Source organism: Panulirus ornatus, chromosome 65 (genome assembly GCF_036320965.1).
Source record: "Panulirus ornatus isolate Po-2019 chromosome 65, ASM3632096v1, whole genome shotgun sequence".
In the NCBI taxonomy this organism is placed as follows: domain Eukaryota; kingdom Metazoa; phylum Arthropoda; class Malacostraca; order Decapoda; family Palinuridae; genus Panulirus; species Panulirus ornatus.
This window is the reverse complement of record NC_092288.1, coordinates 2223605-2246821: the sequence shown is the minus strand read 5'-3', so window position 1 is coordinate 2246821 and position 23217 is coordinate 2223605. Positions and strand designations below refer to the sequence as shown.

At 44.7% G+C, this 23217-nt stretch overlaps 1 protein-coding gene across 3 annotated transcripts in view; it reads right to left on the bottom strand.

Moving 5' to 3' along the window:
• LOC139746416 (uncharacterized) overlaps positions 1–23217 on the bottom strand; it is a 349146-nt gene that overhangs the window by 312060 nt on the left and 13869 nt on the right. The gene's annotated exons all lie outside the window — the stretch shown is intronic.

The following is a 23217-nucleotide window of genomic DNA, read 5'->3' as shown; positions in this document are numbered from 1 at the left end:
TATCGATCAGTCAACTCTCTCTCTCTCTCTCTCTCTCTCTCTCTCTCTCTCTCTCTCTCTCTCTCTCTCTCTCTCTCTCTCTCTCTCGTTTCCCCCGACCGTCTCTCTCTGTGTGGTTGCTTCAGCTGTCACCTTTAACATCCGACACAGAGGCTAGTTTGTCCCGCTGTGAACTCAATGTTTCCAACATCCACTCCAATTTACTTGTTCTCCTCCTACTACGGTCATGACCTCTAACGACCGATGATGAGCCGTTTAAGTCGTAGTTCAGGATCAAGTCACCAGGGATGACCTCCCCCTGTGACCATTTCAGCCCAAACGAGATCTGTAAGTGTCAAAAGCGCTTGACCTACTGATATAATAGTTATCTGCTTGTGCACAGTATGACGGCTGGACGTGGTGGTCTATAGCTATTTCAGTATGATCTAAAAATAATCTATCGTCGCCTAAATCTACTCCGAAAAGATCTAAAAATAGTCCACAGCTGTAGCGATCTAAACTTAGTCTAGTGTAACCTAACCCTCGTCCGAGGTGACCTGAACTTGTCTAGTGTGACCTAACCATTGTCCTGGATAATCTGAACTTGTCTAGTGTAATCCAACCATCGTCTAAGGTAATCTGAAGTCGCCTAATGTAATCAACCATCGTCCAAGATGATCTACACTCACCCAATCACTCAGTTACTTCTAGTGATCCTTCAGTGACAGCACACAGCTACCAATCACAGTCGCCAGTCAATACGGAATAAACCATTTGTGCTTTTGTTATATATACAAAAAGGTCCAAGTTTCCTTCAGCACCCAGTCCCTCTTTCACCGTATTTCCTTCAGCAGCCAATCCTTCCTTCACTTTATTGACCTCACTCCAGAACATCCTCTTATTTTCGCCTAAAAGCTTCGCTAGATTTATTTCACGGCTTCTCTCAGACTTTCTCTTTGTTTTCCCTCAAAGGATAAACTTTCCTTGTAAACGCCATTGTAAATCTTTCCCTGTAAACCCCCATTGTAAATCCCTCCTTGTAAATCCCCATTTCAAATCACCCCTTGTTAACTCCATCGTTGATCTCTTCATATTTTCATTATTCTCTTCCTGTTCTGGTTTCCCATGTTCTTAGAACGCACACTTCTCTTGTTACTTTCGCCCACTGCATCAAGGACTCATCATTCACACCAGATGATAAAGGTTCGAGGACCCAGAAAGGAAGTCTGGGGAACGCCATGTTCCTGTACTTCCATATTCCTGTTGCTCCCTGTTGATCCTCATGGACTGAGAAAGTCATAACATCTCGCTACATCAAGCCTCATTCCCCTAACACATGATCTGTTGACAAGATGTCTGTTTACGGTTCTGTTGTATGTGATGGCGAGGCCTGGCTCCTAAGACTAAGTTCAAAGGTCACGCCATCTTACCTTAAGATCGAACGGTCATGTTCAAGGGTCGTATCGCCACGATTAAGGATCAGACTGCCGTGTTTAATGGTCATAATGTTATCTTCATAGGTCGTACCATCTTGCTCAGTGGTGGCACAGTCGTGCCATAATATTCTGTTTGTTTGTCATGCTCCCCAATTTTTCCACAGTGCGTACTCTTTGACGATATACGACCCGTGACACTATACAGTCCGTCTCGCCACAAACTCCATAACGTCTTTCTTTATATTTTCACACAGTCCAATACGTCAAACACTAACTTAACCTAACCTAGCCTAACCTAACCTAACCTATTCACAGAAAAATATCGAGTACTGACCGTCGATGAACACCTGATTCACTCCTCAGAACAACTGTCATTACGCTTTATATTTGATCACCGTTTGTCTTATGTCGACTCTGTACACAAGAGGGACGTATTTATGAACACATACAGGAAAATTAAACATGACAGAAAATGGTGACCAAATTCATTTTCTTTGTACTGAGAGAAGCAAATCTTTTATGACCAAATATCACAACTTTATCTGATGTTACAACAACCATCAGACTATTACCACATTATGATGAGAAACATCGACATACTTACGTACAGAAAACTGAAGTGGGAAAAAGTGGTATGCGTGCCTCACTGTTGGCCTGCGGAAATAAAGGATGTATATGACGCTACTTCCCTCCAGCTGCCGAATCATTTCAACAGCCAAACTGCGCAGGGATTCCAAGCCTCGCGAGGTTAAGCTTATAGAGTCCAAAAGGCCATTGTTATCAAGCCCTATAATGGTACATACAGCTCAGGGCCACCATGGGCGGGAGTCGAACGAGGACGGCAAGACGCGTTTGGACCAAACGAGCCAGTGCTGAGGTGATCCACTGACTGCTGTTTGGAAATGTATCCTGCTGCAGTCCGACCACATATATGAGTTCCCGACCCCGGAGCACGACGGTACGACCCCTGAGCACGACGGTACAACCCCTGAGCACGACGGTATAACCCCTGAGCACGACGATACGACCCCTGAGCACGACGGTACGACCCCTGAGCACGACGGTACGACTCCTGAGCACGACAGTACGACCCCCTGAGCACGACGGTACGACCATTGAGCTCGACGGTACGACCCTTGTGTATGCAACGCACGTTTCATCAGAGAATAACATTATACAGGTGTGAGACGGGGCTGTGCGTTACCAAACGGAATTTTCGTTGCGATAATCGAAAATGCTTTACCATTAAGGGGGAGTGGGAAGGTTGTGTTGACAGAGATGAAGGAAGACCAGGTAATCGTGGAGAAATTAGAGGAAAATGATATGCAAACGAGGGAAACAAGGAGAAGACAAGAAATGAATAATCTAGTATATGAGAATCTAGAGAAAAGTGATGATGTTTGAGTAATAGTCAGGAGATACAGGACGTACGTACATATAAGGATGCAGAGGTTGTCAACAGGATGTGTGGTGGGTGATATGAAGCCTAAACGGCAGGGTAGGAGAGGACTGAGGATCATCGTGTTGGTGGAGGGTCAGGGGAAGCCAGGCACTGAGACAAGTGTCACGGGAGAGGACGCTAAGCGTCACATGTCCTGGTGACGGTACACCCCAGTCTGTGCCGCCCACAGCCCACTGTGGGCCCTGGATGCGCATCACTACTCTTGCTGTAAGAGCGTAATCGTCATCAAGTGTCATGTCAACATACGGGTTATCATGTTCTCCGTCAGCTGTATTTCATCATCTAACATCCTCAACATCTTCAGTTCTTCATCTTTGTCTTACTTTCCAATTTTCTCCTTTAAGAAAATTATCTTCCTACAGACTGACAACAGTAACTGATAAAGCATCTGATAAATGACAGAAACAGTGAAATCACACATCCTACCGTATCTCAGACGCAGCAAGACAGGTGGCTTACAAGTAGTATAAAAAGAATATTATGGAATGTATTGCATAGAATATACAAATGTATTTTGTCTTATTTCTGTGGCCAGTAATTTTCTACCTCTGCAAATACTTTTTTCTTCTGAATCTTTGCACAAAACATGAAGTATGTTTATCTAACAACAAATCAACATTTTGAATATCCTTAGATCCTAAGATTCATACAATATAAAAGCTAGGAATCATAATCTTCAACTGTGGAACTGAGAAGATTTAGTGGGACACAACCGCTCGCCTTACAACCTAAACACATAACAGTGTCGGCCGCTGCCTGCTGGCAAGGTTAGGTTTGCTCACCAACACACTCACTAGTGAGTACATGTTACATGCCTCATGGAGGAGCAAGAGTTCAAGTTTACGAATGTCATAACCCATGAAGGAGTAAAACTTCATAATGTTGAGTCCGAAGCTGTAGCAGATTTACACACACACACACACACACACAGATAGACACACACACACACACACACGGGAACTGATGAGTCGGGTAAGATAAGCTTGAAGCGACCTCCCGGTACGTGAATCAGTTGTATTATCGAGCTGGTCTGTTGCAGGGTTTACTGGCGCGACGAGTTCTCGGAGGTGGTTCAGACCCCTTCCCTCTCTAGCCTGAGCAGGACATGCCCCAGCCATCGCCACCTCACGGGAAAACAAACTGGGGCAAGAAGGAAATATCGAAGAAAATGGGGTAAGGGGAAAGATCGACGAAATTAATCAGCGATCTTCAGGTGTTTGTAAACCTAAGTCTTCGAGGCAAAAAGACAGACGACGCCTGTTTGACGTCGGTGACCCAGCGTGAGTACGGCACGTATGTTCCTACTACTCTGACTGCAAGTATTAATAGTAATTCCTTCGATAAAATGTATAATTCCCAGTGAGGGTTAAGCCGTCAGTTTCCAGTGAATGAGCTTGCCTGCTGTGATCAGATTCATAATGCCACTGCAAGTGTAATAATGCTTAAGTTATAGTCTAATTATAATGCTTTGATCCTGCGATTACACATCAGCAGAGAGCAGCATTGCATGACCATTCATAGGTATATATATATATATATATATATATATATATATATATATATATATATATATATACGTAAAGATAGCTCAGCTGATTTCCAAGCTTCATCTTCACCAGGAATCACTTCTCCTTGTACACCGAAGATAAGACAATCATGGATCGAAAGATGTGCTTACCTCAGTGAGTATGATGGATCGAGCCTTGAGCACGATCGTGCGACCCTTGGAAATGATGGCTTGGCCTCTGACCTACCCAAGCCAAGCCATGATACCCAAGCGTCGTACCCTTGTGCTCAAGGATCGCACCATCGTGCTCAGGCGTAGAGGAATTCATGTCAGCTGCGAATCGAAGCCGGTATGCTAGGCTCCGAGGCTTGCGGAACAACAGCTTCTCACGTAATATGAATTCATGAGCGACTGTAAACAGCTCACGGCTGCCCTGCTGGTGTTGGCTGCTTAGCCCCAGACAAAGCAATGTTGTTCCTCACTCAAGGCCGAGGTCACACTTGGGCAAGTCGAAACGTGGAATTATCTCGAGTGTCATCTGCGGGGTAAGCGGCGTTACTCCGCCACCTGTCCCATCTACCTTACAACGTGGGTGTGGTTGGCTTTATCTTGAGTGCAAAACATTAGGGACAGAATGATCACAGAGATGTTCCACTGCTGACTGTTCCAGAGTGCGTCCTTCTTCCTGCACCGCCACACACTCTCGATTATTCGAGATTATTTGCAGCCAGATTTACACCCGGCACCTCGAACTGTGACAGAGATCCTTGCCCTTCGTGTGCTTACGAGGATCTTCATACACTTCGACGGAAATCGTTTGCAGGGTGTTCAGCTCTCAAGACTATCAGATCATGGCGAAGCATTCTGGAAAACCCTATGACACCAAAGAAGACTCGGAGACTATTGGTTTGTTATCTTGATTCTAACAAACAAAGATATCAAACCAATAATCTTGGCAACTCTCCTTTGGAATCGTACGATATCCCAGAGTGCTTCGCCATAATCGGATATGCTGCAGACTGAAACGCCCTACAAACGTCTTCCGTCGAAGTCTACAGTAGTTCTGGATAAGCACGCGAAGCGCAACGATGTTAGTCAACTATTGGCGTCAAGCACTACGAAAGGCACTGTTGACGACTTCCAATTTACCGGTACGAGGAGAGGGGCTCGAGGTCTGGGTTCTTGGCTTCAGTATAGACCAGGTTATGGTGGGTCTTCGTGTGGGCAGCGCAAAAATCGGCTGTTTCATCGTATTGTAAGATTTTGCTGAAAATACATAGCGACTCGTCGGAAAACCTCGAGTAATTTCGTTGTTGACTCTTACGGTTACCCTTGAATGGGACTCAGAAGTGACTGACTGCACTTCGTTGCAAGAGAAGCCAAGTATACAGATGAGATGGTTGATGCTGGCCAAGTTATCCCTCGCTAAGACAACAATGTTTTAGTCTTGGGTAAACCGACATGACCTGCCGGCGGGGAACACAGTAGCGATGGATCCAACACAAACACTGGCTTCAGGTTTATCTCGGGGTAATAATGGATTCCCTCAGTTGGCGAGGTCGGCGGTGATTGTACCTGCGGGGAATGACTGTGGTACGCGTCTGGGAGACGCTGCTGGTGCTCCCTCCTGTTCTCCTCGTGTGAGGTGAGGACCACAGGAGACGGGCGAGCCCCGTCACTGGCGAGGGTGAGGCAGGACCATAGGGTGTGAACTGCCACCAGAATGACTCCTGGGTTATTACCCACACGGCCCTGCGTCGCCAACTGCTACATTGTGGCCAACCTTCACTGATCCTTCTTACAGAATTATATGTGAGAGTTACAACACCCAAGTTATATGTGAGAGTTACAACACCCAAGTTATATGTGAGAGTTACAACACCCAAGTTATATGTGAGAGTTACAACACCCAAGAAGAGGAAAACAAGCAAGGTGATGACAGAAACAGAGGTTTCATTCCTTCACGAGGCTTCTTAGTTTTATGTAGGTTTCCCATGAAGCGGGTGAGTGTGTTCCTGAAGGCTGGCCTACCGAAGCACCCGTACCTGGGGTCAGAACCTGGTCACCTCAAACACTTCCTAAGTGTGTGTGTGTGTGTGTGTGTGTGTGCGTGCGTACCCTGATGACGTCACTTCCCTTCATGCAGCAACTCTGCCTCCACCAAACGCTAACCATCGCTTTTAGTTCACAACGATCACCATCGCTTGCTTACTTACTTTCATATCTTCCGTGTCTTCTTTCGTTTACATTTCATTTTTCTTTTTATTCTGTTTTTCTCACTCACAAAAGTGGCGTGGCAGTGTCCCACGACCTGTTGTTACAGCCTGACCAGGTCTTGCCTAATTCGGCCCCTCGTCCTCACACGTTGCCTCTCTCACTTTTTCCACTCTCGTCAAAAGAATCTTTTGATGTTACGTTTTCTAATTTCAGTGGCATTTTTCTGAGCAGGTTCCCTGTTTTGCAGTTTTATGAAATTAATCATATATTATTAATCACCAAGTTTTATGTGTTTTTGGTAATGTGTCGTAGAGGGTTGGACACAACAGCCAAACAAGGAATTAAAAGAAGAGCTTCAAATTTCCTCATTAATTTTTGTTATCCCTTCTCCCGTTTACCCCCCCCCCCCCACCCCACTGTGAACAGCGGTATGACCCTGGGGCATGATGGCCTTCCCTCTTACTTCACCCATAAGGGTTAGGTCAAAGGTCAATATCTCTTTTCAGTAATTAAAAGTTCCTGATGCATAATTCGCCTCCCTCTCCCACCCGCTACACACATCTATCCCACTCACTCACATATCAAACATTCATTTCTTCATAAAATGTTATTAGAGTACGACAACAATTACCTTGATTGTGATTACCAGAGTTGCATTTATCATTATCAGTAGTGGTATTACAACAGATATTGTTACTATATATTCTCCAGAGCTTCATGTGCGCGCGTGTGGGTGTGGTTGGTTGGTATGACTGTAGACTACGTATGTGCCCTCCTACACCACAGTTGACTGAGGTCATGGCACATCAGTCATACACATGCTGCAGTACCAGGAAAACTTGATCTTATAGTATCACATGTAAGAGCGACTTGGGTCAGTCAGGAACAGTTGCCTTGTACAGTCTGAGGAGCAAAGGATTCAGTAGGATCTTCCGCACCTCCTGCAGCCTTCAGCCAAGGAGATGTATATGAGATGCGAGCTGGAGACAGAGGTGCTTTGTCTTTTGTTCACTATGAAACACAAAGAAAAAAGTTCACAAAAAAGAAGTTCGCTGTTCGAGTGGGTACACAGTGAGTGAGGAAGATGAGTAATGTGTGGAGGAGGAATGATGTGAGGAGGATGAGTAATGTGAGGAGAATGAGTCCCGGGGAAGCTTTCAGAAGAGTGACGTGGATAACTTGGGTGTCAGAGAGATCAAATGGAAGGGTAAGGGAGAGAGGAAGAAATATCTTTTTTTCTGACAAAGCCTTTTGTAAGAGGCAGATGTAATCATCCAGGCTGGTCCAGGTCTGGAATGAAAGGAATATATAAATGGCGAAAAGAAAGAGATAAGAAGAGAAAAGAGAAAGGTCTCGAGATTGAAAAAAATATTGAAAAAAGAGGGTCAAAAAGAGGACAGGTGTATATTTTATCTAAGAAAAAGGTGTAGGATTTAGCCCCGTTGTTTAGTTTTAATGAGACGGGAAGTAAGGGTGAGTAGAATGGTTCCGGACGTCACTTCAACACTGCTAAGTCAGGAGGGTAGTACATCCCTGGCCGGCTGCTGTCTACAACCTGCCATCCACCAGTCTGTTTACTGGGTTGTGCTTTCAAGAGTGTGACGAGACGCAGGGTGAGCCACAGTGTGACCCTGAGTGTGAAGGAAACTTATCAGGAATTTGAAGAAGAGTATAAAGTCTACAGTAGTTGGTAACTGAGGATATGGCTGAAATATGAGCAATTAGTGTTACAAGTGGAAGCCGTTGGGAGCTGAGGAGAGACTGGGAGACACGGGATATGTCCCACGATTACCTAATGATATGGAGACTATGAGCTGTGAGGAAGGTTTTGTACGGACGTATATGTCAGGGAGTAAAACGACCGGGGAGCCTTAAAATGTGAGGTTATGATACAAGCAGATGACGTTGATGATGATCACGAGAACAAATGAGTAACTGCAGGACATTCAAACAGAATTCGGATACGTTTGGTAGGGAGGGAGGGAAGGCTGAAGGGTGGAGGTATTTCTGAAAGGTGAGTCAAGAGTCTGAAATCTGGGTGGACGGCGAGGAGTTGGGAAAGGTTTAAATTTTCATTTACGTAGACAGTGTGAAGATGAACGACTCCATGTTGAGATGGTCGGGAGATTGATGGGGGGGGGGGTAGTCTAGTCCGGAGCATCTGGGGGAGAGTCAGAACAAGTAAAAACTATAAGTTTGTGAGTGTGAAGCAGCCTTGAAGTAGGTGTGGTTCAAGCATACCTTGATATATAGGAGTGAAATACGGGCTGGTAAGCCACAGGACGTCAGCGTCCAAGATGTATGTCCCAGGATCACATCGTTGAGGATATGAAAACACTGGACTGAGTGGCAGATAATAATAATGTGACAATGATATATGGCGTTCAGAAAAGATAGGCTCTGAGAGTGAAGGATGGATTCGCACATGGTTTCGACGTAAGAAAAAATATGACATGGACAGATAGAGAAAGGATGACTAAGGACGAATACGATCGTTGTGAAGGGAAACAAGGAGGAGACAAGAGTAAATGGGAAGTGGAATGAAAGAGCTGGAACGTGCTTGTAAAACGTTGGCCTTCCTTTAGTTGCTTGGTTTGACCTAATGGCATCACCGACCTCTGTGGGAATCCTGCTCCCTCCACCTCTGGAAGGATGAGACCCAGCCAGATCTCCTCAACCTAGCCTTCCAAGACCCGCATCACCTTACCACTGACCCGCCTTTCCCCGCCAGCCTATACCTCCACGCTTCATTAAGCTTCACCTGGCTCAAGCTAACCGAAGAATATCCTTCTCATCCGATTCTTCTCAGCGGCAGGAAGGTGGTACTGTCGACCTGTTCAGGTGATCCACACGTGTATGACACTCTGTTCTCGGAGATCCTGGTGCTCTGGTGACCCACGACAAACACGAGATAGACCCGCACATCCAAGCCCTTCAACCAGCCCCTCCCACCTAGCTGACATCATCCTTCTGAACCATCCTTCCAAAGTCTTCAGGACCATCCAGGGGACGTAGCTGACTATCTGAGTCTGTGGGACTTCCGAAAAGGAACTTACAACAACAGCAATAAAACCAGCTTGTCATATCTCTACTGCGTAAACGTCACTTATTCATCGATGGAATTTCCCTCGAGTCCATATTTTCCTTCTTCGGGATACGTTTATCAATCTAAGTTTCTAACAAGGTAAATGGTATGGTCTTTAAGTCAAAAAGGAAAAGAAGAACAAGCACAAACGCAAATTCAGAGGCATACGCCCTCAAAGCACGAGGATTTCTTGTGCCCAGAGAGACAGAGGAAAAAATGCTTTTTGGACTGTACGAAAAGCGATCATAAGAGGTATAAACGTGGACCTTTGTAATCATAGGGACATAAAGAGATGACCTGTTATTCATCTCTCAAAAAAGTGTATGACCAACTTAGCTTGCATGAAGCACAGAGATCAAGTGTGTTATCATGTTCATTGATGTTGTCAAGTGGCAATCCACACTTGTTATATGTATCCAGGTCAAGAATGGAGGGACTCCTCTCACACCTGCCCTTACCTTTGAACCAGCCTCCTGACCTGTCGTTACCTATGACCCATTACCTTCACCTAGCCTCACCTGTGGGTCAGGCTCTTCACCTGCCCTTACCTATGGGCCTACCTGTAAACCATCTTCTTCACCTGTCCTCACCCATGCCCCAGCCTTCTTGCAGGCTCACCCAGGGCTCCAGCCCAGACTCTGCCCCAACCTCACCCGGGGCTTCACCCCAGACCCTACCCCAGCCTCACCCGGGTCTTCACCCAAGACTCTGCCCCAACCTCACCCGGGGTTCCACCCGAGACTCCACATCTTCCGCACCACTGACTGTCCTTACTTCCGGCACATTAACTTTGTTCTCTTTCTTATCGGCCACTTGGCTCCGCCCTCCTATCGTCGTCTCCAACTCACTCCTATCGCAAACGTCTCCATCTCACTCCTCACAGCTGACGCTTATCTTACTCACGGATGACACTCTCCTCCCTCACGGCTGACACTTCCCTCCCTCACGCTTGGCACTACCCTTCCTTACGGCTGACACTTCCTTCCTCACGGCTGACGCTTCCCTTCCTCAAGGCTCACATCTTCTTCACGGCTGACACATCACTTTCTCATGGCTGACACACCTCTTTCTCATGGCTGACACTCTCCCTCCTCAGGGCTAGCCCTCCTCTCTCGACTGCTGACACTCCCCTTCCTGTCAGCTGACACTAACATTCTAACGGTTGACATAGGATCCCCTCCTGACAGCTGACATCCCTTCCTCACAGATGACACTTTCCCTCTTAACGGCTGACACTCCCCTCCTGACAGCTGACATGGGACCTCGGCTTCATATAGGACGTTGGCGTTCTTCTTACTGGAACAACTTCGAGAATCAAGACTTTAAAGCAATTAATTTCATCCGTCGAGCTTTTGTTCAGACTTGATCTCATCCCAGAGCTCTCTCTCTCTCTCTCTCTCTCTCTCTCTCTCTCTCTCTCTCTCTCTCTCTCTGTTAACGTTATAATGATGTTCTTGATAATTCTTATGACAGTGATAGTCACAATGACAATGGCCTTGATGATAGTGATGATGGCGAAGAATATAGTGATGAAAATGATGGGGTCAGTAGCACTAGAGGGAAGGGTGGGGGTGTGAGAACCATGATGGTGCTGTTAGCTATGGTTGTTAACGTCATGATATAGAGTCTCTATAACAACGACTTGTACGATAATAGTGGGTGATGATTCGTAAACAACAAGGACATTTCACACTGTTGACAACCTGTCAGTTAGCACGAAGGAGAATTTTGCTCGAAGTAGCAATGTCTAACTCAGTCAGTTTCCATGAAGCAGTGGTTGGCGTTGCTGACTGCTAATCACGCGCGTGCCCGCCAGGGTTCGAATCCTGACAGGGTTGTGGAATTCCCCCCGGCCATTCTCCCCTTGGGGTTAGTCGATAAATGGGTGCTTGCTTGCCTGGTGCATAAAGTTCCCATTTCCTCTACCATAAGAAAAGAGAATGACTATATTTCTTCTTGGAAGACCTGAAACAAGAACACACGACGGTATTGTACATCATCTAGCCTCAGATAACTTAGCTCAGTGATATATTGGTTGTGATAACGGTACAGATAACGGAAGTGGTGATAACGTAGTGGCGGTCGATAAAGATGGCAAAGATGTTGAAGGGTTTACGACTCCTATGACCACGACGACTCCCCCGTGGAGGGAGGGGGAAGGGGGGGGGGGTCACTCGACAAGCCATGGTGGTGATGTAACAGCTGGTGTGGACGACAGACAACGGGCTGCATCACCACGACCCAGTCGTCCTCAGCACGACCAGCTCTCCAGCTCTGCTACAAGGCGCACACAGTAACTCCTCCCACGATCCTGTGTCACGACCCATTGCTCCCAGAACGACCCTGATGTACGACAAGGATCACGCTAAAGCTTTCCCCGTGATCCCAAAAATTGTTGATGAGGTTTTCAGGCGGCGAGAGATATATCCTCCCGGCCAGAGTCGACAAACATTCTCGAGTGTAAACAAACCTGAATGATGAATTGGCGACTCAAATGTTTTATACGAGTTTATGGAAGTGGGGGGGAGGGGGGGGGGGGAGATCCACCAGAACATCAACAACCTCCCCAACCCACAGCATGAGACGTAGAGGTTAAGGTTGCATGCTGTAGGGGAGTTTGTGTAAGTGAAGGAGGAAGACACGATGGCTGCATAGAGGGAAGGAGTGAGTGGGATATGGGTTACATGACTGGAGTGGATAAGAAACAGTATATGGAAGGGGTCAGGGTGGATTGTGGGGGGAGGGGAAGGGAGACATGGTGGATGGGGGAGGAAGGGAGGGAAGGAAAATGTGGGGGAAAAAAGGGAAGGACATGGTGGGGGGGCGGGGAGAGATAATGGACTGGCTCTTCAGTAAGAGTATCAAGGAGCAGGAGGAACGTCAGACATACATCATGGGATATAAGGAATAAAAGAGGAGGAGGAGGAGGAATGGGGAAGAAAAGCAAGGAAGATGATGTCATCAGGAGCGGTACATGATAAGAGATAACACATGACTTGGTGATGCCCGACGAGGTTATGTAATAGTATACCACACGTCTTATCTATGTAGATGAAGACAGGACGGTAAGGCAGAAGACTCTTCCCTACCCACCACTCACTCTGGCACACAGCAGGCAGGTTAACACTGCACTATATACTGATATGGAAATTATATACCAATTATACAGATGATCTGAAAACCCATTTAGATCCAATTACAGCCGCCAGATGCTCTTGGGAAGGACTTTAGCCACTACTCTGTAAAACACAAATATAAAGAATTAAAAAAAATAGAAATATATGTATTGTGTATCATTATTCGTGGACAGACTTACCACTGAACAAAGTCTCATTAAAACTATTGTAATCGAACTACTTGTCAAACTGTGTTTTGAATATGCATAAATATCAAACACATTGATAACAACACTTAGCCCCCAAACAACATTTGAACCTTAGAATCTACTTCTACCTTGACATATATAACATCTGAGATTTACCATAAATCTTATTTTTGAAGAATAGAGGTTAAAATTAAGGATGTTTTGCTCGGGGTATTTTTCTAGCCAAAAACTTTTTGGTTCAGAATTGGAATGTAAAATTATAGAATAATCCCACACCGTGTGTGTGTGTGTGTGTGTGTGTGTGTGTGTGTGTGTGTGTTTATATGAAGGGTTAGAGCAAATGAGGTAAGTGTGAGTGATGTTACCCCCTCCTGGTGTGTATATGTGAGGGGGTAGCGCGAGGCAGGTAATACTTCGTGACGTTAAAGCTGAGACTACCTCTCGCCTCATTACCCCCTTTGCACCCTCCCCTCCTTCCTGGGGCTTCAGATACGGTTGTGGTTGTGGCTGTGGCTGTGGTTGTGTCTGGCACGTGTTCAAATATACCAAAAAAATATATATACATGGAGAGTAGAGACAGGAATTGAAAGAATGAGATGGTACAAAGGTCTGGTGTTGATACAATCCTTCAGTTATGTGACAAAGCCATCCCAGCACAGAGGAGGGTACTGCTACGTTGCCGACCCTTCCTGTACATGGGGACGTGCTTCACTGAGTCTACAAATTACTTATAGAAAAAATGCATAAATATAAAATCCATATTTTGGTTAACTATTGACGCCGGAGTAGGTTTACACAGGAGTGGATATAAACACTTGTGCGGGAACACGAGGATCACTACAACCACTTTCTTCATTCTACGTTGACAGAGAACTCATGATAAAAACGGTTTTGCAAAGAAAGGCATTTACAGAGAGATCCTGGGAAAACTGTGCTAAGAGTAATGAAGGAGATCGTGACGTAAGCAGTAACCCGAGCATTGGAACATGCAGGACATATGTTCCCAACAAGTCGAACATTTATCAGAGATAAATAGTCTTGGTACAGAGAACACTTACTTAGAAACAGACGAAAATAATGGGACATTTATAAGACTATCTTCCCACATGAACTCATCACTGAGGAAATCCTAACAGTTATTGTGCAAGTAAACAATGTTGAAAACCAATGATCTTAGTATTTAGTGGAGAAACAAAACAACAACAAAGATCTAAAAGAAGCAAAATATTATATGAATTGTGAGTCCAGGTGAACTTGGCTGACGAGTGCCAGACAAAGTGGCAGATATTGTACACGACGTCTTAAGTCTGTCGGCAACATTACCTTGCTCCACTTGACCTCCTCTGTCCGCAATTGCCCTTACAGTCTTTGTGAACGGTAACGACCTGTCATGTTTCATGACCATTTGCTTGGCACGTTAAATTCTCCTGTTGAATGACACAGCTCAGCCGGTCAGATTTTGGCTTAAATCACAACCGCTATTGAGGTTACATCGTCCTGCTGATAGCACGACGTTACGACCCTTGTGGGTGGCGGACGACCCGTGGGTGCTATGGCATAACCTTTGATCTGATCCTTAAGAGGCGGGTCAGAGACCAGGCCAATCATACCCAGGAGTAGTAATGTCTGCACTCATGCATCGTGCCGTCTGCACTCATGCGTCGTGCCGTCTGCACTCATGCGTCGTGCCGTCTGCACTCATGCGTCGTGCCGTCGTACTCAGGTACCATCATATTAGAAATTCTTCGTCCTCTATGCCATCTTTTCCAACCCCTTTTTCCCCTAGACCATCATCCAGTCCTCTCCAGATCGGCAGCACCTTTCTCAAGCCCCACAAACCATTTTCCTTTATTTATGGACCCAAAGAACATTGACCTGAATATTTCAGTCAGGAAAATGTGAGAGCTTTGCCACCCCCGATTCTTGGGCTCATTTTACTGAAAGGGACGAATGGTTGGCATCAGTGGAAGTGCATGATGGTTGGTGTGTCTGTTTGTTCCTGTGCCTCAGAATGCACACCAGTTCCTACGTGTCCCTGAGCCTCAAAACATACACATGTAAATCTGTTCCTCCCTATGCTTCAGAATGTGTAAACCAACATCTTTGTTTGTTCCTATGCCTCAAAACGTGTAGGAACACCAGCGTCGGTAAACCTCATCTCACGTACCTTCTCAAGGCCCTTAACCGTGTGCATCATTTTTCACGTGTGTTGGGTAACGCTGTAATAACCCGAGAGTTACCAAAGGGAGTCCGTGATGAAAGGGATCATAAATGAGCAATTTGCGATAGTGATGGTGGAGGTATACGAGTGCCTTCTCTCAGCAGGCAGTATGAGGCTGCCTTAAAGGGGAGATACCAGATGGCACTCAACGTATAGTATAAGTATTGACAATGGCAACTTATGATGACTAAATCATATCAGACAGTTTTTCTGTGTGTATTTTTTAAGTACTGTGGGCAGAGGAATCTGAGTACAGGGATGGACTGCAGTTAGACAATGACAACTTTTCTGAAAAAAATATTTCAAGACTCTACTTAATTTCTTACTGTTGTTTCTTGAGCAAGAGCGAACAGCTTCCCATGTGAACCTGCCAACGTCTCACATCTCGAAATGTCAAGGAAAATGACTTGCTGACCAACTATATTCATGATGTTTACAGATAAAACAAATAAGCGTTACTCAAATTAACAACTACCCATGACGGCTTAAGACTGGATGTGAGCGGATGTGGCCTTCCTTTCTTTGTCTGTTTCTGGCACCACTCCACTAACGCGGGAAACGGCAATCAAGTATGGTTGGGAATATATTGATAGATATATTTCCTTCCTTAATCATCATCCAATGTATTCCTTGTCTTTCGTATATACCTGTCCTTCTCCCGCTTTCTCCTCCTCTTATCCCTCTTCCAGCAATCCTATCCCTCACCCGGGCTTTCCCTTCCACAGTGTTGCCTTCGCGTGGGCAGCAGAGCGGGAACAGTCGCTCCATCATCTATGGACACATAGCAACCACCAGGCAGGCTATCTTAGCCAGGAAGATGTGATCATAACTCTTGCTTCTGTCTTGCACTTGGCCTGTCATCCAAGATCGCTAAAGCAGTCATCCAAGATCACTACAGCCGTCATCCAAGATCACTACAGCCGTCATCCAAGATCACTACAGACCTTCCCTATCGGCGATGGCATGACCATCTCTGTCTGAATGTTTCCATGCGTACACTTGTGTGCACCGAGCCTTTTAACATCCCCCCTCCCCTCCCCCCACAATGTACACAACCCACGTTCAGTGTTCGTTGTTTGCTAACTTTCTAGCAACTCTGGAGCTGCCAAAGGGAGTTTGTGATAAAAGAGATAATATAATGAGCAATTTGTGTTGGGTGATGATGGACGCCTGCCGCACCCTGCCGTGGGTGTAGGGTTGGATGGTGGGTGCGTATCCCTTTGAGCACGGCAGCACGACCCTCTGACACGACATGACCATTGAACATGACGGTATAACTCTCTAGCACGACGTCACGACCGCCTGGCACGACATCTTGATGTGTTTAGCACTACAGCACGACCCTTGGAGCTGATGACATACCCTTCTAGCACGAAGCTACGACCCTAAAGCACAACGGTACGACCCTTGAATGTGACGAGTAACTCTTTAGCATGACACTACAACCCTTGAGAACAATAGAACGACCCTTACTTATGAAATGAGCACGATGGTGCGGCCCTTAGATGTAATGGCTAGGCCTCTGGCGTGACCCACAGGAGTCAACATGATCACAGCCAGGCACGTGGTACGTCCGCTGTAAGATATCAAAGTCAATTTGATGATTAAACTTTTTATTGCGGGGTTTGAATATTGGCTGTGTACACAACACAATATTCCTGATTCTTACAAAGTCCACATCGTGCTTGTTTTTTTACTGTTCAAATTAGAACGACTTTTAACATCTTTTACACGATGAAATATATTCATGTACCAGTATTAACAATCGAGAATCCCTTTTAGCATGAAAAATCCTAATTTGGACCACCTGAATAAGCAGTATAACACTCTGAGCGCCACGACTACCTAAGTGTGCAGCTGTGGGGCTCTGAGGCAGACGCCTCTAAACACTGAGGGAGACACTGAACTTGTTAACCAAGGAACTAAACCAGCTGAGGAAGGTGACCCGTTGAGGAAGAAAGTGAACCTTCTGAGTCAGGACGCGAGCGGTAATAACCAAGCGGAACCTCCGAGATGATGCAGCATTAATGGCCTGTAATAGCAATGAGGGAGCTCTCTCCGTAGTGCCCTTCCATGAACGTCCATCTAGTTGTTATGATGGAGAACTCTCCCTCTCGTCTTTACATTCAGCAGATCACTGAGAGGCGTCGTTATCAGGTGTGCTGTCATCAGACGGTGGACGGTATAGTAGCGAGCCTCAAGACTGGTCACCGGTGCGAGGGCCTCTCTGACCCCGCCACCACCAAAGGTCCTACTGGCCCTGGAGAGGTTCTCCGCTTCCGGATAAGACGGACCTCTGCGAGAGGTCTAGTTCCTGGGCTTGTGTCCTGGACCGTAAAGCTTCCTCTCAAAAGAACAATGGTTTTAAAGTGGCTGATGATTATACTCAGTAAAAATAGGACATTATCTCTCATCTTTTCTTTCTCTCTGTGGATCAAAGTAATGTAGAGTGCAGGACTGTTATGTGAGGCTTTGCTGCCGGTGGGTGTGGTGTTGTGTAGATCTAGCAGTGTCGTTATTTAGGAAGGATTTCTACCGTATTTAGTAAAGTTTCCGCTGCGTGTAGTAGACACTCTTGCTACTGTATGTTGTATATGGTGGGATGTTCTTGTCTGACCGCAGTCTGGCTTTGTGTAGTGTGTGGTAGATGTTCTGTGTGGCTTGAGGTTCGGTGCTCGTCCTGTGAGCGTCATCTATGTTTCGGTGTGGTACGTGGGGTGTAGCGTAAGATCGTGGTGTGAGCTATCTTGTGGGTGAGTGGGAAAGACATATGGATGATTCATGAAGGGATGTGGTACAGTTGGTGGTCGTCGTTGAGGTTATGTTGGCGATGAGATGATGGTGGTGGAGAAGTGTATGTTATAGGGATGTGGTGTGTGTGTGTGTGTGTGTGTGTGTGTGTGTGTTGTGGAAAGTGTAGTGCAGGTGTTGTCGCAAGGTTATGTGGGGACTCTAGTGTGCAGAACGGTCTTCATGATGGAGGAGAAAGCACCATCAGGGAGCTGCTGGGGTGAAAGGATCGAAAGGCAACAGCCCCTGGTGCTCTCGACGCTGGCTGATCAAAGACCCACCTCCACGATCTGGTGTAATCAAAAACAACCCCCTGATGGAGAGGTGCGCCATCAAAAGACTCTCCCTAAGGACGAAGCTTTTAAATGAGAACCTTCAGGAGGAGCCGAGGGAAAAACAGATATTCTAAGTTTGGACGATGGCAGAGACGAAGAACACCATCGCCCGGAAGTTGGCGTGAGTGATAAATTCTAACTTTAAGTTGATGGGGAAGACGGAAACTCTAGCTGGTGGAGTTGACGGAAGGATAGAACACCAGATTTTGAACGCTTTAGATGGAAAAAGTTGATCTGGAGGTTGACGGCGAGATGACTCCAGCTTCTGGAAGTTGCTAAAGTCAAACTTTTTTTCTTTTCCTCTCGGCAGGTCGAGGAAAATCTCCGGTTTTCTCGTTACATGAAAGGGAAAATACCAGCTGTTAGAGGTTTATACAAGGGGAAAATTTCAGGTTTTTCATGGTGATCAATTGATGGGAATCCTTCATGCCTTTAGGGCTGGTGGAGGAAGAAAATCTTCACCCTTTGGAAATTGGCGGAAGCGATAAAATCCGTCTCCTGGAAGCGGGTTCAGGCCATAACTTTGGAGGAGGGTGAAGGCTGAAGGTGGAGGTGAAGAACTCAAGTTTTTGGAAGCAGCAGAGGAGGAGACCTTCCACATGTTGAGGTCGATGGAAGAAATAGAATTATAAGGTTTATTGTGTCTGGTTTAAGCTGGATCATGGGTTCGTTATTCTGGCTTCTTGTGGGAGAAGACCATCATAAAGCACTGTCCTACGCAAGAATAACGTAGTCTGGGTGAAGTAGAACATCACGGAATGAGTGATGATGAAGAACATCAATAATTCTGATCAATCATGAGTTACTTTCAAAGCATAACAATGACAGATCATGATCAATGTGAGTGATCACTGGGAGTGTTGGATTAATTGAACGATGGTCGTTGACCACCTTGAGCACGACAGCACGACTCTTGTGTGCGACGATGCGACCCTTGAGCAAGATAATACGACCCACAGGTATGACGGCCGGGCCTCTGTCTTACTCTTGCAAGTCAGGTCAAAGACCAGGTTATCATACCCAAGAGACGCACCGTCGTGCTCAAGGATCGTACTTTTGTGTTGATGGGACTAGATAAGAACACACACACACACACACACACACACACACACACACACACACACACACACAAAAGCTTAAATATGAACTAATGAACAATCTGACACCAAACTCCTAAACCTCAACTTTCTTTTTCGACAGAGTCAATCTTTGAGTAATTTTTCCCTCGTCAGGAACTCCCACGACACATTCCTCCCACATCAAGAGACAAACGGTACACTATTTCTCATTTACATCCTTCTTGTGCTCTCAAAGTTTTGTTCCTCCATTTGCGGGAACATTATCTTTTACTCTTTTTTTCATGCGTGTTTTACAACGGTCAGTCTCTCTCTCTCTCTCTCTCTCTCTCTCTCTCTCTCTCTCTCTCTCTCTCTCTCTCTCTCTCTCTCTCAAAGTGTCCAGTGTATCTTAAATAATTAACTCCGGTTGCATGACTCTTTCTTGGGTTTTGCAAATTTCTGCAGGTTTTGTAGAGCTTGTTGTATGTGTTGCGTGTTCAGCCATAATCGTAACAAGTTCTTTCATTTACAGGGCTAAGTCATCATGATGGCGGTCAATATACATGGTGGCACAGAAGATTATTTATTCATATTTGCCTTGTAGACATTTGCAGTAGTGGACGTGCGACACAGGGGCGTACCCCGAAGACACACGTGAGGAACAGAATAATTAGACCCATCACTTGTGGTGTCTTGTGCACGACGGTCCGACCTGCAGCAGGAGCTGGTCGGTGTTCATATTACATATCATAACACCAGACATCATCACCCTGTATGTGTAGGAATATGTAGCGTAGGACGTGTGTGTGTGTGTGTGTGTGTGTAAGGTTTGTACGGGCGGTCAGATGTCCATGAGTGTGTGGAGAGACAGGCCTGACCTGACCTGACCTGACCGGACCTGTTCCGAGGGTAGGGATGAGGAGAGGCAAGTATGCGCACGCCAGGGTTGGCTTAGGCAGTGTAAGATAGTGATGACGAAATGAACATGGAAGGTGACATCATCAATTTTCTTGTGAGAAATGTTTGAGTGATCTGTGTTATGTGTGAGGGCCTGTAGGCATTGGGGCAGGTTTAAGACAGGGCACGGGCGATGGAGAAGATAAGATAAGTAGGAGGATAAGGCATGACCACCACAGGTAAGGTTTACGGTCGAATCAGTCCCTGGAAGACAGTCTTACATGGAAGTCGACGAAATGTTGCAAAAGTTAGGAGACCGCAGTGAAGGTGTGTGTGTGTGGTGTGTGTGTGTGTAGCAGAGGCTAGCGGTAGGTACAGACACACAGCCGGGTGGAATGACAAGTAAAAGAAGCAAAAAACAAGACAAAAATGTATTAGAAGAAAAGAGTGAGGGACGCTTAGAATGTCTTTATAACAAAAAAAAAATCGTGACTAGAATGGGGAAACTGGTTAATGGTTGGTACTTTGGGAAAAATACATAATAATGTAGAAGAGAAGAGAAGGACGCAGAAGAAACAGGAGGCGTAGTGGCAGCCTCGTATGTGAGGGAAGCGATCCCGGCAGACCATGGAGGAACTTGTAGAAGCCATAAGTAAGAGGCAGAGATGTCCTCTGGGAGCGAGCGCTAGGGCAGGCAGGGAACCGGCCATGAAGTAACAGGTCAGATCAGTAAAGAAGGAAGGCAGATTTTTTTTTCTTTTTGTGGGATGATCTTTTGTTTCATACGTGACTTAAACAGCGGGAGAGACGTGTCCCAAGCGAGAGGAGTTAGTTACTCAAGTTGCAACACCACCACCAACGACAGCTTACACATTTATTTATTGGGACTACCGACCTTAAGGGATTCATGTGTAGACAAGATAGGGTCTTAAAATCTTCAGTAAAGGAGGAGGAAAATATTAGAAGCAATGTTGGGGAATAACTTATGTTCATTACAGAAGCAATGTTGGGGAATAACTTATGTTCATTATAAAAGCAATGTTGGGGAATAACTTATGTTCATTACAGAAGCAATGTTGGGGAATAACTCATGTTCATTATAGTAGCAATGTTGGGGAATAACTTATGTTCATTACAGAAGCAATGTTGGGGAATAACTTATGTTCATTACAGAAGCAATGTTGGGGAATAACTTATGTTCATTATAGAAGCAATGTTGGGGAATAACTTATGTTCATTATAAAAGCAATGTTGGGGAATAACTTATGTTCATTACAGAAGCAATGTTGGGGAATAACTCATGTTCATTATAAAAGCAATGTTGGGGAATAACTCATGTTCATTATAGTAGCAATGTTGGGGAATAACTTATGTTCATTATAAAAGCAATGTTGGGGAATAACTTATGTTCATTACAGAAGCAATGTTGGGGAATAACTCATGTTCATTATAAAAGCAATGTTGGGGAATAACTCATGTTCATTATAGTAGCAATGTTGGGGAATAACTTATGTTCATTATAAAAGCAATGTTGGGGAATAACTCATGTTCATTATAAAAGCAATGTTGGGGAATAACTTATGTTCATTATAAAAGCAATGTTGGGGAATAACTCATGTTCATTATAAAAGCAATGTTGGGGAATAACTTATGTTCATTATAAAAGCAATGTTGGGGAATAACTCATGTTCATTATAAAAGCAATGTTGGGGAATAACTTATGTTCATTATAAAAGCAATGTTGGGGAATAACTTATGTTCATTATAAAAGCAATGTTGGGGTATAACTCATGTTCATTATAAAAGCAATGTTGGGGAATAACTCATGTTCATTATAGTAGCAATGTTGGGGAATAACTTATGTTCATTATAAAAGCAATGTTGGGGTATAACTCATGTTCATTATAGTAGCAATGTTGGGGAATAACTTATGTTCATTATAAAAGCAATGTTGGGGAATAACTCATGTTCATTATAAAAGCAATGTTGGGGAATAACTTATGTTCATTATAGAAGCAATGTTGGGGAATAACTCATGTTCATTATAGTAGCAATGTTGGGGAATAACTTATGTTCATTATAAAAGCAATGTTGGGGAATAACTCATGTTCATTATAAAAGCAATGTTGGGGAATAACTCATGTTCATTATAAAAGCAATGTTGGGGAATAACTTATGTTCATTATAAAAGCAATGTTGGGGAATAACTTATGTTCATTATAAAAGCAATGTTGGGGAATAACTCATGTTCATTATAAAAGCAATGTTGGGGAATAACTTATGTTCATTATAAAAGCAATGTTGGGGAATAACTTATGTTCATTATAAAAGCAATGTTGGGGAATAACTCATGTTCATTATAAAAGCAATGTTGGGGAATAACTCATGTTCATTACAGAAGCAGTGTTGGAAATAACTTATGTTCATTATAAAAGCAGTCGTGGGGAACATGTTCATTATAAAAGCAGTTTTGGGGATAACTCATGTTCATTATAAAAGCAGTGTTGGGGATAACTCATGTTCATTATAGAAGCAATGTTGGGGAATAACTCATGTTCATTATAAAAGCAGTGTTGGGGATAACTCATGTTCATTATAGAAGCAATGTTGGGGAATAACTCATGTTCATTATAGAAGCAATGTTGGGGAATAACTCATGTTCATTATAGAAGCAATGTTGGGGAATAACTCATGTTCATTATAGAAGCAATGTTGGGGAATAACTCATGTTCATTATAGAAGCAATGTTGGGGAATAACTCATGTTCATTATAGAAGCAATGTTGGGGAATAACTCATGTTCATTATAGAAGCAATGTTGGGGAATAACTCATGTTCATTATAGAAGCAATGTTGGGGAATAATTCATGTTCATTATAGAAGCAATGTTGGGGAATAACTCATGT